The sequence below is a fragment of the Plecotus auritus genome (genome assembly GCF_963455305.1).
Source record: "Plecotus auritus genome assembly, chromosome: 3".
Classification (NCBI taxonomy): domain Eukaryota; kingdom Metazoa; phylum Chordata; class Mammalia; order Chiroptera; family Vespertilionidae; genus Plecotus; species Plecotus auritus.
Window position 1 is genome coordinate 53,771,931 of NC_137772.1, and position 15,715 is coordinate 53,787,645.

At 40.4% G+C, this 15,715-nt stretch overlaps 1 pseudogene across 1 annotated transcript; it reads right to left on the reverse strand.

Moving 5' to 3' along the window:
* Positions 1 to 11,717: 11,717 nt before the first annotated feature.
* Positions 11,718 to 12,280, reverse strand: LOC308244040 (jun dimerization protein 2-like; annotated as a pseudogene). Its single transcript has one exon. The product of its transcript is annotated as a jun dimerization protein 2-like (transcript).
* Between the last annotated feature and the right edge of the window lie 3,435 nt (positions 12,281 to 15,715).

Consider the following 15,715-nt stretch of genomic DNA (forward strand, 5'->3'; position numbering starts at 1 on the left):
AAAGGAAAAAGAAAGGGATGATTCTGCTCTCAGAAGAATTGAAAATTGTTAGCCAAAGTCAACAGAGACATTCCACAAAGAATAAAAGGTGGGGAAATATAATCAGCATATGCCTCTTCCAAAATAAAATGTTTTAGATCTAGGAAAATTGCTCTCCTAATGCAATATAATACCAAGTATTTTGGTATTTTGCACATGTACATATTTAGAGCACTGCTTCATTTATTGTCTCTAAGTGCCTTGGCAGAAGAAAGGCTTTTACACTTGATGTGGAAAGAATAGTAAAGAATGAAAGTGGATGCAATGAACTTGGGTACAATTCATCAATACACTAGAAAAAGTGTGGTATTACAAAAAGATTTAAAATAAAACACTTTATCTTACAGAGTCATATGTGTCCTTTGCTGTACCAGTATTGTAATAATACATTCGGAGAGGAAATGTTTTGTTCCAAAATCTTCCTCTGATATATATGTAGTTTCTGCTGATGTCAAGTAGAGGTTTTGCATTTTCTCTTCATGGAATTGAGACTTGGTGAAAAACTACCCTGCTTATCTATAATTGTACTTTATGATAACTTCCAAAATTTCAAGGGAGAATTTTTTTTATAATGCTACCATTAGTAAGATTGAATGATCCCAGTGAATTATGTTTATATCAGGCTTATTTTGTAAACTGCTCCGTTTGCAACAAAATGTTCAAGTAAACAGATGATCTATCTCTTTTCATTAAAATCCCTATCTTTAAAAAACTAATTTTCTCCACTCATTGTTCCTTAATTTTTCCTTTAGGCTGCTGGTAACAGCTTACATGTGGGATAAACTGTGACACCAAAAATATGCCGTGGTGTTGCTCTGTTTATTTTTATAAAATAGAAAATTATGCTCTTTTTATAACCACTGAGTTTCCATGCACTGTGGCTTTTACAAAATCAATTATCAATCACATATATAGAATACTAAACAAATTTCATACAAAATTCAATTTCTAAGTAGCTTGTAGAATGTTGATTATACTTTACATAAATGTTGTGTTAAATAACATTAAAATACTGTGTGTGCATGTGTGTGTGTAAAGCATCTAAAAAGGTACTCAAGATAGCCTTAATATATATATATATATATATATATATATATATATATATATATATATATATATGTGTGTGTGTGTGTGTGTATATATATACATACATATATATATACATACATATATATATATATATACATATATATATATATATATATATATATATATATAATTGTAGAAAGGCAATACAGCTGATTTCACCTTTACATTTACCATACATTTGCTTCTTCAAAAAAAATAATTTTCCACATATGATAATTAAATTAACATAAATATACATATGTTGTAAGATACTACCAGGATATGTAAAAATTTTAGAGCGATTTCTGGCTCTTTTACATGACATTATAACTTTTTGTCACATCTATTTATATCATTTTTGACAATGATAGTGGGTTGAATTGTGAAGCATTGACAAACCAAAGAACCCTAAAGATTGTTAGCAACAAATAAAAGCCTAAAAGGGGCAAAAACACATTTGTATCCTAGAGCCTTCAGAGGAAGCATGACCCTGCTAACAATTTGATTTCTGAATTCTTGCCTCCAGAAATGAGAGACAATAAATTTCTGCTATTTTAAAGCACCATGTTGGTTATAATTTGTATGGCAGTCCCTGGCAACTAATAGCCATCACTGTGAAGCTTGAAAATAAACATAGATAAGTAATTACTTCTTGGAGAAAAATATGACATGTTATGTTAAGCAATGATTAATTTTACCCTGATAATAGCTGAAATACAGAGGAAATTGTATAAATGCTGTCATTAAAAGAATATATACATATATATTCTGTGGACATATAAGTTTGTACATTACAAAAAAGAGCTGATGAGTGAAATAATTCATGCACTTCAGCTTTTTGGGATAATTTTGTTTGCCTTGCAAAATAAATATAAAAAGAAGTATCTAGGCATACATATTAAAACATTTAATTATAACTTGCTATTTAAATATATTGATATGTTCAGGCCATTTCTTAAAATTTTCAGCTTTGACTTCTCAATGCATAGCCAAAAATAACTTATGCCTGATGCAAGACTAGGTCCTAATAAATATCTTTGACTAATAAGTAAATAAGTAAATTGTTTTGAGTATTCAAATGAAATCCTATGTAATAAAAGCCTAGGTGGTGTCACACGACATCATCACAAGATGGCTGCCACAAGATGGCCACCACAAGATGGTCACCACAAGATGGCCGGCAGGGGAGGGCAGTTGGGAGAAACAGGCCAGCAGGGGAGGGCAGTTGTGTGTGATCAGGCCAGCAGGGGAGGGCAGTTGGGGGCAACCAGGCCAGCAGGGGAGGGCAGTTGGAGATGATTGGGCTGGCAGGGGGCGATCGGGCTGTCAGGGAAGCAATTAGACATCAATCAGGCTGGCAGGGGAGCGGTTAGGGGGCATTCAGCCTGGCAGGCAGAAGCAGTTAGGGACAATCAGGCAGGTAGGCAGGTGAGCAGTTAGGAGCCAGCAGTCCCGGATTGTGAGAGGGATATCCAACTGCCGGTTTAGGCCCGATCCCTATGGGTCCCAGATTGGAGGGGGTGCAGGCCAGGATGAGGGCACGAATTTCATACACTGGGTCTCTAGTCTATATATATAAAAGCCTAAGCAACTGAATGACCGAACAACCAGTCAACCGGTCACTATGATGTGCACTGACCACCATGGGACAGATGCTCAATGCAGGAGCTGGCCCCTGGTGGTCAGTGCACTCCTACAGCCAACCTCCTACAGCCTGCCAACCTCCCACAGTCCCTCCCCCTAGCCAGCCAGCAGGCCCCGATCGGCCCCGGTCACCAGCCAGGCCAAGGGACCCCACCCATGCACAAATTCATGCACTAGGCCTCTAGCAGTATAATAAAGGCAGTTGTACAAATTTTATTATTTTTTAAAATCCTCACTTAAGGATATGTTTTACTGATTTTAGAGAGAAGTGTAAGAAGGAGAGGAGAGAGAGAAAGATGTATGAGAGAAACATCAGTTGCCTCCCATATTTGCCCCCATACAATATCAAACTCAAAACCTAGATATACGCCCTGACCAGGAATTGAACCAGCAATTATTCGGTGCATGGGACAATGTTCCAACCGACTGAGCCACACTGGCCAGGGCTTTCTTGCATTTTTTAAAAGCAAAGCTACTTCACCAAAGCTCAAGTAAATCCAAGTTCATTAAGCTGTTTCTTCATTTTCTCCATCTAGGAATATAATTTCTCTTTCCTCTATCTTTCAATAGCACAATTACACTTATTTAAATGGGGATTATTCTTGCTCATTGTTATTTGCACATAACATATTCAACAACTTAGACTATATCTGCCACTGGAATTTAACATTGTAAAAACAACTCATATCTTCATCAGCATTAAATTAATATAAGCATATTATATATAGTCTGTACTTATTGTATGTTGTAGGTTGAGTAAATAATAAGATTTATCCCTGGCCTCTAGAATCAATACATATTCTGGATATTTCTTGTGACTAATGCCCTATATACTTTATAACTGAACAAAATAATCCTATATAATAAAAGCCTAATATGCTAAGTGTCTGGTCGACCAGTCAGCCATTTGACCAATCAAAGCGTAATATGCTAATGATATGCTAAGGCCACTCAACTGCTCACTGTGATGTGCACTGACCACCAGGGAACAGACCCTCTGACCGGTAGGATAGTTTGCTGCTGGGGTCCGCCTATCAGGACTGAACGAGATGGGCCAGACATACCCTGAAGCCTTCTTGCAGTCCCTCCCCAGCTGGCCAACCTCCCATGTCCCTCCCTGACCCCAATCGTGCACCGGTGGGGTCCCTCAGCCTGGCCTGCACCCTCTGCAATCCGAGACCCATTGCAGGATGTCGGAAAGCCAGTTTTGGCCCGATCCCGCAGATAGGCCAAGGGACCTCACTGGTGCATGAATTCATGCACCGGGCCTCTAGTGATTAATAATGTGCAATGGGCATTATAGAGATTATTTTAGCATTATTTCTAAGTTTAGTTAAGAAAAACATGTGAATGACTGCATCACAATATTCATTTAGACTTTCCTATTTTGTTACTGATTAGAATTGGGGCATATTTAAAAAGTTACACTTTTTTTTCAACCCCTATATTTTCTTTTTCAAATTAATAATTATGAAGACTACTTGATTAAGGTTTGCATCATACAGAATGTTATATAAAATATACCTTGCTATTTATAAAGAAATATCCCCTGTATAACCATTACTTGCTATTTGCTACCTCATAAACTAGCTGTCTCTTTCTAATATCATGTATTTTGGAGGGGGGCAATTTGAGTGCTTTTAGTCTTTTAAGCAGTATGCAAGGAATATAGTTAACATAAATATCAGACAGCAGCATGGCTTCATGTTTTAAAAACAAACAAAAGCCCACAATGCCGAAAACACAGTAGAATTTTAAAAATAAAAATAAAGAATGCTGATTTCACTTTTTAATGGTTTCCTGGAACTGATGTGAAATAACACTTATATTTCAGAATTCTGAACCTACAGATGCCAAACATGAATTATAAGTACATTTAATAGTCCAAATAATTTTAATGAACTTGGAATTGCTATAATTATTGTCTCTACTTCGTCTTGCCTTTGCTATGTGCATTTTAATGTTAATGGGAGTTTCACAGAATCGGAAGATATTATAATAGAAAGATATAAGTGTCTTTGTAGAATTTTTGTTTTTCCATCTAGTTTGGACCAGAACATTCCTTTACTCTAATAGCATTGTGAAAGAAGTGTGGCTAATCAGAAGTGTCACTGAAGAAAAGCTCAATGTTTGTACATTTTATATTGAGAAACTATGAGCAAAAATGAGGAAGGAAAGATTTGGTGGGGATGATTCTAATACCAGTAACATAATAAATTTATTGAATTGATTAAATAAGGATAAATTATCTGTTAAATAAATGTTAAAGAAAATTCTATTAATAAGCATCATACAGATCAAGATATCTATCTTCACAAGAGTAGAAATTTGATGGGCAAAAAACCAAGATTATTTATTCTAATTCAGAATTCATGCATTGATTTATAGCATTGTAATATTTTTACTATTATTAAATGTAATTGGCATACAAAGCTTTAGAATGAGATATTTATTGGAAGGTAAAATGAGATGGGCTTCCTCCTATTGGTTTAGATATACTTTCGTTAATCAAAATTGGTACTGTTGTATGTAATCATCTTTATATTCATGTAACTCAATTACTGTGAATACAAAATTTGTATCAAGTACTTTTTCAAGTCAATATGCACAAACATATTGAAACATATTTTGCATATATTATTATTAAACTCCTACCCAAGGAATTATTAATCTCACAAATAATGCCTGCCTTATGTATTTCCTGAGCAGCTGCTATTTCTTTTTTGAGGGAAGTGTGAGAATAAAATTTGACATGTTGCAAGCCACATGATCCAATTCAATAAGGTTGATTAATGAAAATGAGTCACTAATACCCAAATTAGTATATTATTAAAAGATATATGAATATGTATGTTGAAATGCTAAATATATTTTCAAGATTCAAAGACTTAGAATATTCTGAAAGCTGTCAATAAAAAAACATTACAGTATTAAGAATTAACTTAATACAATATTTTATAATGTTGACAATTTTATTTCCACTAAGTTTTTCACTGTTTAAAAATATGTTACATTATTCAAACACTATAGAAAAAATAAATAAGCACTAAAACAGTCAATGTTTATTATTTTAAATCTAATTTTTAAAACTTATGAATACAAAAAAATGTACCTATTTTATTTCTAATGTTTATATATTTGATTTGAAGTTATGTTATTCTTTAATTATTAGTAAAATATTCTGTTATTTCCAATTTTCTTTTCAAATTGAGTATTAGAAATATATAAGGCAGGCATTATTTGTGAGATTAGGCATAAAATGTGTACATCACCTGAATTTTTAAAAATTTTGAGCAATTAATTTAACTTAAAAAATATCAAAGTATTTGCATTGTATAATTTAAAAAAGTATCTAGCTTTATTTTTAACTCATAATTATTTTATACTAGAGGCCCAGTGCACGAAATTCATGCATGTGGGTGGGGGGGAGGTGTCGCTCAGCCCAGCCTGCACCCTCTCCTATCTGGGACCCCTTGAGGGATGTTCGACTGCCCGTTTACAGGGATTAGGCCATGGGGGTGTGGCCAGCCTGGGTGAGGGGCTGAGGGCTGTTTGCAGGCTGGCCACACCCCTTCAGGGTGGGGGTCCCCGCTGAACTGCCTGGCTAGCCTGGGTGAGGGGCTAATGGCTGTTTGCAGGATGGTAAAGTCCCCCAGTGAGGACCCTCACCATGTGGGGGTGTGGCCAGCCTGGGTGAAGGGCTGAGGGCTGTTTGCAGGCTGGCCACAGCCCCTTCAGGGTGGGGGTCCCCACTGGGGTGCCTGGCCAGCCTGGGTAAGGGGCTGATGGCTGTTTTCAGGCTGGCCACAGCCCCCGGGGACCCAAGCTCCCAGCCCCTCCTTTCTTTTTTTTTTTTTTTTTTTTTTTTTCAGCGTCTCCTTGAGCAGAGGCCAGGGCAGGTCAGGGCGGGTGGGAAGCTTGGCTTCCTCCATCACCAGGGGCAACCCAAGCCTCCTGCTCACTCCAGCTCCGTGGCCATTGCCATATTGGTTGGGTTAATTTGCATACTCGCTCTGATTGGCTGGTGGGCGTAGCGGAGGTACAGTCAATTTGCATGTTTCTCTTTTATTAGATAGGACACTTCAAATATTTTATGATTAATGTACTCTTCAATTGCCTGTCACACTGAGTAACAAAATGATGACTTTCACTGAAAAATGTTAGAATATTAGCCATTTTAAAATTTTCTTTTGAAACCTTTTTTCTTAGTATTTTTCCTTTCGCATGAAGAGTGTATCTTAATTTCTGTTTTCTTTGTCCCTGGTTACTAATTATTAATAAAGAAAATCACAAATATTTGCTGACAGATTTCGCTATTAATTAGTTTCCCAATCTCAGGCATCCCTTCACAGATTGTTCTGGTATCTAATGTCATGTAACAAACTGCCACAGAACATGTTGTTGCTCCTAATATAGCAGTTATCAGTCTAAATTTTGTACTTAGAAACTCAGACTTTTCTCTGTATAGTTTGTTTTGTGTTTTATTTTTCTTTGCTTTTTGTGTTTGGTGTCCTTCCATGACAAATCTATGTATAGATTTTTTAAACTATTATTTCTTAAAATTCTTTGTGAAATTTGATATTGTGATATTTATATATAAATTCTGCCTAATATATTTATCTCTTACTAGAGGCCTGGTGAACAAAATTCATGGACGGAGGGGTGTCCCTCAGCCCAGCATGCACCTACTCTAATCTGGGACCCCTTGAGGGATGTCCGACTGCCCGTTTAGGCCCAATCTCATTAGGATTGGGCCTAAACAGGCAGTTGGACATCTCGCTCATAATCCAGGACTGCTGGCTCCCAACTGCTCACCTGCCTGCCTTCCTGATTGCCCCTAACCACTTATGCCTGCCAGCCTGATCACCCCCTAACCATTCCCCTGCCAGCCTGATTGATGCCTAACGGCTCCCCTGCCAGCCTGTTTGCCCCTAATTGCCCTCCTTGCAGGCCTGGTCACCCCTAACTGCCCTCCCCTTCAGGCCTGGGTCCCCCACAACTGCCCTTCCCTGCAGGCCTAGTTGCCCCCAACTCCACTCCTCTGAAACCTGGTCACCCCTAACTGCCCTCCCCTGCAGGCTTGATTGCCCCCAACTGCCCTCCCTTGCAGGCCTGGTCCCTCTCAACTGCCTTCCCCTGCTAGCCATCTTGTGGCAGCCATCTTGTGTCCACATGGGGGCAGCTATTTTTGACCACATGGGGACAGCAATCTTGTGTGTTGGAGTGATGGTCAATTTGAATATTACTTTTTTATTAGATAGGATAGAGGCCTGGTGCACAGGTGGGGGCCAGCTGGTTTTCCCTGAAGGGTATCCTGGATCAGGGTGGGGGTTCCCTTGGGGAATAGGGTGGCCTGGGCGAGGGGCTTGTGGTGATTTGCAGGCCAGCCACACGCCCCAGCAACTCAAGCGGAGTCCCTGGTATCTGGGATTTATTTATCTTCTATAATTGAAACTTTGTAGCCTTGAGTGGAGGGCTAGGCCGGCCAGGGTGTGCGGAAAGCTTGGCTTCCTCCATTGCCAAGCCTCCTGCTCACTCCGTGGCCACAGCCATCTTGGTTGGGTTAATTTGCATACTCACTCCTGATTGGCTGGTGGGCATAGCTTGTGGGTGTGGTGAAGGTATGGTCAATTTGCATATTACTCTTTTATTAGATAGGATAATTTTATTTTAACATTTATTTAGAGCTTTTTTATATCACACACTAGAGGCCCTGTGCATGAAATCCATGAACAGGTAGGGTCCCTAGGCCTGGCCAGCAATCAGGGCATATCTGTGGGATGACTGGCAGGGTGATCACAGGGGCCCCTGCTGGCACCCACCTTGGCTGTCCTGGAGCCTGTGGGCTGGGGGCAGCTCCTGCATCAGTGGTTGCCAACTGGTGGTCCACAGACCACTGGTGGTCCATGAGGTCCAAAAAGTTGGAAACTGCTATTTTAAGGAAAACTTTGGAAGAGCAGTCGCCAACTGGTGGTCTGTGGACCACTGGTGGTCTGTGAGGTCCTGCATTGAGCGTCTGCCCCCTGGTGGTCAGTGCGCATCATAGTGACCAGTCATTCCGCTCTTTGGTCAATTTTCACATTAGGCTTTTATTATATAGGATTATATCACACACTTTAAAAACATTTATCTTGAATTATTTCAACTTCCATTTTTATCTACTATTTATTCATCATGCATTATTAATATTTTATGTAACTTTTAATTGAACAAGATAATTTCTTTTATTTTACTTAGTGTTTACTAAAGTAGACTTTTTAAATATTCAGAAAGAGCTTTTAAAAATCTGATTCAATAATTTTACTAGTAAATTCTTTTCTTCTCAATTTAAAATTAAATACATGTGGGGAGAAAATTGAAGAAGATATAATAGGCCAATGTTAAGGAGCTTTTTCTCTATAATTTCTTCTAATATTTTAATGGTTTTAAATTTTACCTTTAAGCCTTTAATCCATTTTGAGTTGTTTCTTGTGTATGGTGTGAGATAAGAGTCTAATGCTATTCCTTTGCCTCTGGACATTCAGTTTTCCCAGCACCACTTACTACAGAGTCTGTCCTGTCCCAATTGTGTATTCTAGGCAACCTGTTGAAGATCAGTTGATATGTATGCGTTTATTTCTGGCATTTCAATTTTGTTTAATTGTTCGATATGTCTGTTGATTATGAAAGTTATTGAATTCAGTCAAATGCTGTATCTATTGAGATTCTTAATTCTATTAATGTAGTGTATAACATTGTTTGATTTGCATGCATTGAGCCATTATTGTATCCCACGGATGACATGGTATATGATCCTTTTTATGTGCTATGAATTAATTTTGCTAATATTTTGTTAACAATTTTCAATCTATGGGCTTGTAGTTTCGTTTTCTTTTGGTGTCTCAGTTTGGCTTTTATATCAGTGTGATGCTGCCCTCATAAAATAAGTTCTGACATGTCCCTTCTTCTACTTTGTAGAAGAGTGTAAGAAGGATTGGTATTATATATCTACTAGAGGCCCGGTAGGATCAGGCCTAAACGGGCAGTTGGACAACCCTCTCACAATCCAGGACTGCTGGCTCCCAACTGCTTGCCTGCCTGCCTTCCTGATTGCCCCAAACCAGTTCTGCCTGCCAGCCTGATCACCCCCTAACCACTCCCCTGCCAGCCTGTTTGCCCCTAACTGCCCTCTCCTACAGGCCTGGTCACCCCTAACTTCCCTCCCCTGCAGGCCTGGTCCCCCCAACTGCTCTCCCCTGCAGGCCTGGTCACCCCCAACTGCCCTCCCCTGCTTGCCTGGTCCCCCGCAACTGCCCTTCCCTGCAGGCCCAGTCACCCCCAACTTCCCTTTTCTGCCAACCTGGTCACCCCTAACTGCCCTCCCCTGCAGGCTTGATCACCCTCAACTGCCCTCCCCTGCTGGCCTGGTCACCCACAACTGCCCTCCCTTGCAGACCTGGTTCTTCCTAACTGCCCTCCCCTGCTGGCCATCTTGTGGCAGCCATCTTGTGTCCACATGGCGGCAGCCATCTGTGTGTTGCAATGATGGTCAATTTGCATATTACTCTTTTATTAGCTAGAACTAGAGGCCCAGTGCATGAAAATTCATGCACTCAGGGGAGTACCTCAGCCTGGCCTACACCCTCTCACAATTCAGGACCCCTAGGGTAGGGTCCCTAGGCCTGGCCTGAGATCAGGGCCTATCAGGGCTTTCCTTCCCCTGGATTCTGGCAGATGGCTCCACCCCCACTGCTGTGACTGCTTGCCATCTGTGCAGCACTGCCCCCCCCTCCCCTGCCACCAGTCGCCTCCCTCTGCAGGCAACAGGTGTGGGGTGTGATTGCTTGGCTGACCTGGGCCTCTCTTTGTGGGGCAATAGCTGGCTGGTGACCTGGGCCTCCCTCTGTGGGGCATTCGATGGCAGGGCCCCCAGATCGATCACCCTGCAGAGGGAGGCCCCGCCCACCTACTGCAGCACCACCAGCCAGGTAGCCTGGGCCTCCCTCTTTCTTATTTTGTTTTTTTAAGTAAGAGTTATGTTTACTGAGCAATACAGAACTTTGTACTATGAAGGATTTACCAGGATGGAAATGCACCACATCCCACCCCTGCCACTCCCAACATCCAGAGACTACAGTACTTAGAAATTACACACAATAGCCATTACTGCTGAATATCAGCTCATAACAAACAAACCATAGCATATTTATACTGTATCACATCAAGTGATTATAGAAATACATTTATATATTGCTTGTATAAAATCTTTTTTTTGGTAAAAAATACTTAAAAAAAAAAGAAAGTATAAAAACATGTGCAGTTGAAAGCCCTGCCAGGATAGCCAGTCTGTAAACATTCAGTGAGTATGTGCTTTGGAAGGGCGCTGGTGCCTCATGCCCACCGCAACTCCAGCAGGGCCGGTGAGGGTGCACCCCGGCTGCCACTCCGGGCAGGACTGAGCTGGACCACGGTGGGTGGGTATGGCAGGGCCTGGCACTGTGCCCTTCTCCAGCCTTGCATCAGGATCAGGGTCAGGGTCAGGGTCAGAGTCAAGGGTGGGGGCAGGCAGACTGCAGTTTCACACTGAGTTCCATATTCAGCCTAATTTTGGTTGCAACTCATGGCTTTTCCTGGCTGCTCGGAGGTCCTTTGGGTGGATGCCCTAGCAGAGCAGCTGGAGAAGTGCCCACAGCTGCCTGGTTGGACATCTCTCTGGCCCAGAGCCTCTGCCCTGCCTCCTGCAAGCCTGGCCCCAGGCAGAACAAGCCCTCCTCAGGGCTACTTTGGTCTCAGCACTTGGTCCTGGGTTTCATCAGCCTGGGTTTCTTCCCCTGTTGTGGCTGATCTGAGTTTCACAAAAAAGCCCCGCTGAGGCTGGCTGTGCTGAGCCTCATTGAAGAGTTTTTCATGCAGCAAGGAAGAGCCCTCTGGGACCCTCCTCATCATCATCATCTCCTCCTCCTCCTCTTCCTCCCCTCAGCCCATGGTCACTTCTTCTCCAGCTGCTCCAGCAGTGGGTTGCCTTTGGAGTCGGGGGTCTTAACGCTGTTGGTCCTGAGGATGCAGGTGGGGTGATGCGGGTTGAGCATCAGGATGAACTGCTGCCGCTCCTGCTTCAGCTCCTCCATCTGGGTTTTCAGCTCCACACTTATGAGCTCCAGCCACTCAGATTTCTGCTGCAGAAACTCTGTCCACTCCTTCTTCTTGTTCTGGCATGGGACTGCCGCCACCTGCGCCCTTTCCTCCATTCCTCTTCCTCATCTAGCTCACTTTTCACAGGTTGAGGCCTCTTGCCCAGGTTCACCTCCAGGAAGTGCAAAGGAGTGATCAAGGCCCCAATGTTGTGGATGTCAGCGTATTTCAGCTCCTCTGCAGTCAGGGCTGAGCTGAGGAGTCTGGTCAGGGGGCTGAGCCCTGGTGGAGAGCCCACAGTCATGGAAGGGTCTGGGATCTGCCCAGGCATCATAGCAGGAGGAGTGGCAGTCCAGCCTTGCAGAAGCCGCGGCCAGAGGCTGTGACCCCGGGGCTTGGGCCAGGCTGCAGGTGCCATGCCCGCTAAGGAGCCACAGTGGCACCTGCCCCACCCTGCAGTGTCCACCACTGCCAGCACCTCCCTTCGCATCCGCCCAGCATCCCTCCTGCATACTGTGGTGGGCGGCCTGGGTCTCCCTCTTTGAGGCGATGGATTGCGGGCTCTGCCTGCCTATCTGATTGCCCCTAACTGCTTGCCTGCCTGATCACCCCTAACCACTCGCCTGCCTGCCTGATAGCCCCTAAACACTTGCTGGGGGTGGGGCCAGCCCTGGTGAGGGGCCATGTTGGTTCTGGTCTCTGGTCATTCTGGTTGTCTGCTGTTTCAGTCACTGGGCTTTTATTATATAGGATATTTTTTAATATTTAGTAGAATTGACTTGTAAAGCCATCTGATCCTGGCCAGGTATTTGATTACCAATTCAATTTCCTTACTCATTACTGGTCTGTCCTGGCCTTCTATTTCTTCTTGACTCGGCATTGGTAGATTGAATGTTTCTAAAAATTTAGCTATGTATTCTAGATTGTCCAATTGGTGTATAATTTTTAAAATAGCTTTTTTATCTATATTTTTAATTTTCTATGGAATTATTTGTAATTTCTCTCTTTTCCTTTCTGATTTTATTTTATTTTGCTAGTTTTCTCTTTGTTTATCTTAACTAGCTAAGGGTTTATCAATTTTGTTTATATGCTTAAATGACCAATTTTCTTATAATGCACCTTGGTCTAGATTTCATTTGATTTATTAAATTTTTATTACTTTTGATTTTATTAATCTGGCCTATTTCCTTCTCCTGAGTTATGAAGTAATTGGTCATTTTTTAAAATAAGGTTTCTACCTCTTTTTCTTTCTCTTCTTATTTGGCACTCCCATAATGAATATGTTGCTGCATTTGATGGTTACCCATAATTTCTGCAGACTTTCTTTACCCTTTTTCATTTTTCTATCATTTTCTTCCTCAGACTAGATAATTTCAGATAACCTGTCTTTGAATTTTCTGATTCTTCTTCTTTATCAAGTCTACATTTGAAGTTCTCTATTGATTTTTTCAGATCAGTTATTGTATTCAGCTCTAGAATTTCTATTCATTCTTTTTGTTGAATTTCTCATTTTATCCATGTATTGTTTTTCTGGTTATTTTCACATGTCTAAATTTGTCCTCTTGTACCCCACTGAGCTCCTTTAATATGATAAGTATGAATTATTTCTCAGCATGTCCATTTATCTTTATTTCTTTAGGATAAGTTACTAAATCTTAATTTTGTTCTTTTGCTGGTTTTGTTTCCCTGATTCTTCATGATCCTTTTAGTCTTGCACCAGTGTCTGTTCATTCGAAGAAGTAGTTAGCTCTTTTAACTTTTAAATTGGCTTCAGTAGGTAAAGTCTTTCAGCAGCCTGGCTAGAGAGTCTGGGCAGGCTTGTTTCTTGAGTCTTCAGGCAGGGAAGCTAATGCTAAGGTCTACAGGCAAGAGGGCTTTGTGTTGAGTTTCATGGCCCACTGCTGAAGTTATTGTTATTTGTTTTTAATTATGGTTCTTACTTAGAACAATGGGTTATCTGAAATTTTCCTTTGGAAATTCATTAAAAGTTATATTTAAACATAGCCTAATAAAGATTTAGATACAAAGACTGCAGGGACTTTAATTGCATATATATATATATACATATATATATAATCTTGTTTTCCATAAATTAGTATGTATTTTCTATGATTCTTTAAAATTTTCGATTTACTTATAAAGTATCTCTTGATTTAAAAAGAAAAGCATGGATATAAACATTAATTCTACTTAAAGATATATTCCAATGAATCTAAGAAAGAAATATATTTTCTTTAAGTAAAAATCCAATTATAAAAAAAATATATCTGCTCTTTATGTTTGCAGTCTTAAATACTAAGTTTAAACAAAATGCAATTCTATATGTTGCATTGCTATGATAATTTAATTATAATCAAATTATTAAATATAATAAAAATGTATATTTTTAAATTCATACAACTTCTAAATAGTTCTTAAAGACAAAAAGGAAAAACAAATTTTAAGCTAAGTGATTATTTTCACATGAATTATTACATTTCAGATATTCAGAGGTGATATTTATCTCTTATTGTTTAGTGTGTTATAGCATACTAGAGGCCCAACGCACAAATTTGTGCACGAGTGGGGTCTGGCCGGCCCATCCCAATGGGGGCCGATTGGGCCAGGCTGGCAGTGGGGAGTGGACTCAGGAGGTTTGCCAGCAGGCCCAGCTCCCAATTGGGGTAGGGGGGGCCAATCGTAGGTGGGGCCAGCCAGGGGGAGGAGACGCAGGTGGTTGTGGCCACAGTATGCATCATAGTGACTGGTCATTTCAATCGTTCCAGTCATTCCATCATTCTAGTTTTTTGGCTTTCATATATATAGACTAGAGGCCTGTTGCATGAAGATTTGTGCAATAGGCCTTCCTTCCCCTGGCTGCCAGCACTGGTTTTCCTCCGGCACCTGGGACCTGAGCTGCAGTGGAGCCAAGCCTTCAGCCTTCAGTGGAGCCAAGCCTTCAGCCTTCAGGCTTGGCTCCGGCCACAGTGGAGCCTTCAGTCTTCAGTCTTCAGTCTTCAGTCTTCAGTCTTCTGTCTTCAGTCTTTGCTCGGGCGGAGCCTTGCGTATGCAAATTAACCCTCCATCTTTGTTGGGTTAATTTGCATACTCACTCCTGATTGGCTGGTGGGTGTCACAGAGGTACAGTCAATTTTTTCTCTTTTATTAGTGTAGATTGTTGATTGATTTCATGAGTTTTTATGTAGTAATTATTTGCTTTAATATTTGGTTGGAAACACTAAGTAATAATAAAGTGATCCTAATGAAATAAACAAAATAAAGTGATCCCATATAAAATGTAGTTATTTTATAGTCGAAAGAAAATTTTAGAATTACAATGTGATTAAAAATTAATAGAAATTGAAAATTGTGGCAGTTAGTTCTTTAACAGTGAAGAGATCATTCTTGGAGAGCAAATAACAAGGCATGGCAGGAGATAACTACAAAGACATAATATCTTGAAATCAGATTGATGTAAGTAACTCTTGATCACCCACAGGCAACCCCATTATCTAGAATTAGTATGCCAATTAAGCACCTGTCTGTACAGTTGAGTGTTATTGTGCTTGATTTGATAAGATGGGAAAGTTCCAATTAAGAGAACTCCCTAATGAAACATGGAATGTATAGAACAGTGTAATTACTCCAAAAATATCACTTTTTATGTCCTACTTCTATAGAATTTTGATCCATTACTTATCATTTTTTCAGTTATGTGATATTTTATCATAGCTATTTTGTCACAGTAAAGAAAAAAATAACACTTGCAGAAATAGTCCACATATAGCTAATCCTTTTCTATTACTACTAAACTATAGCAGTTTTTATAAGATTACATTATCTGATCATTTTTGTTTTATTCATTTTTCACTTT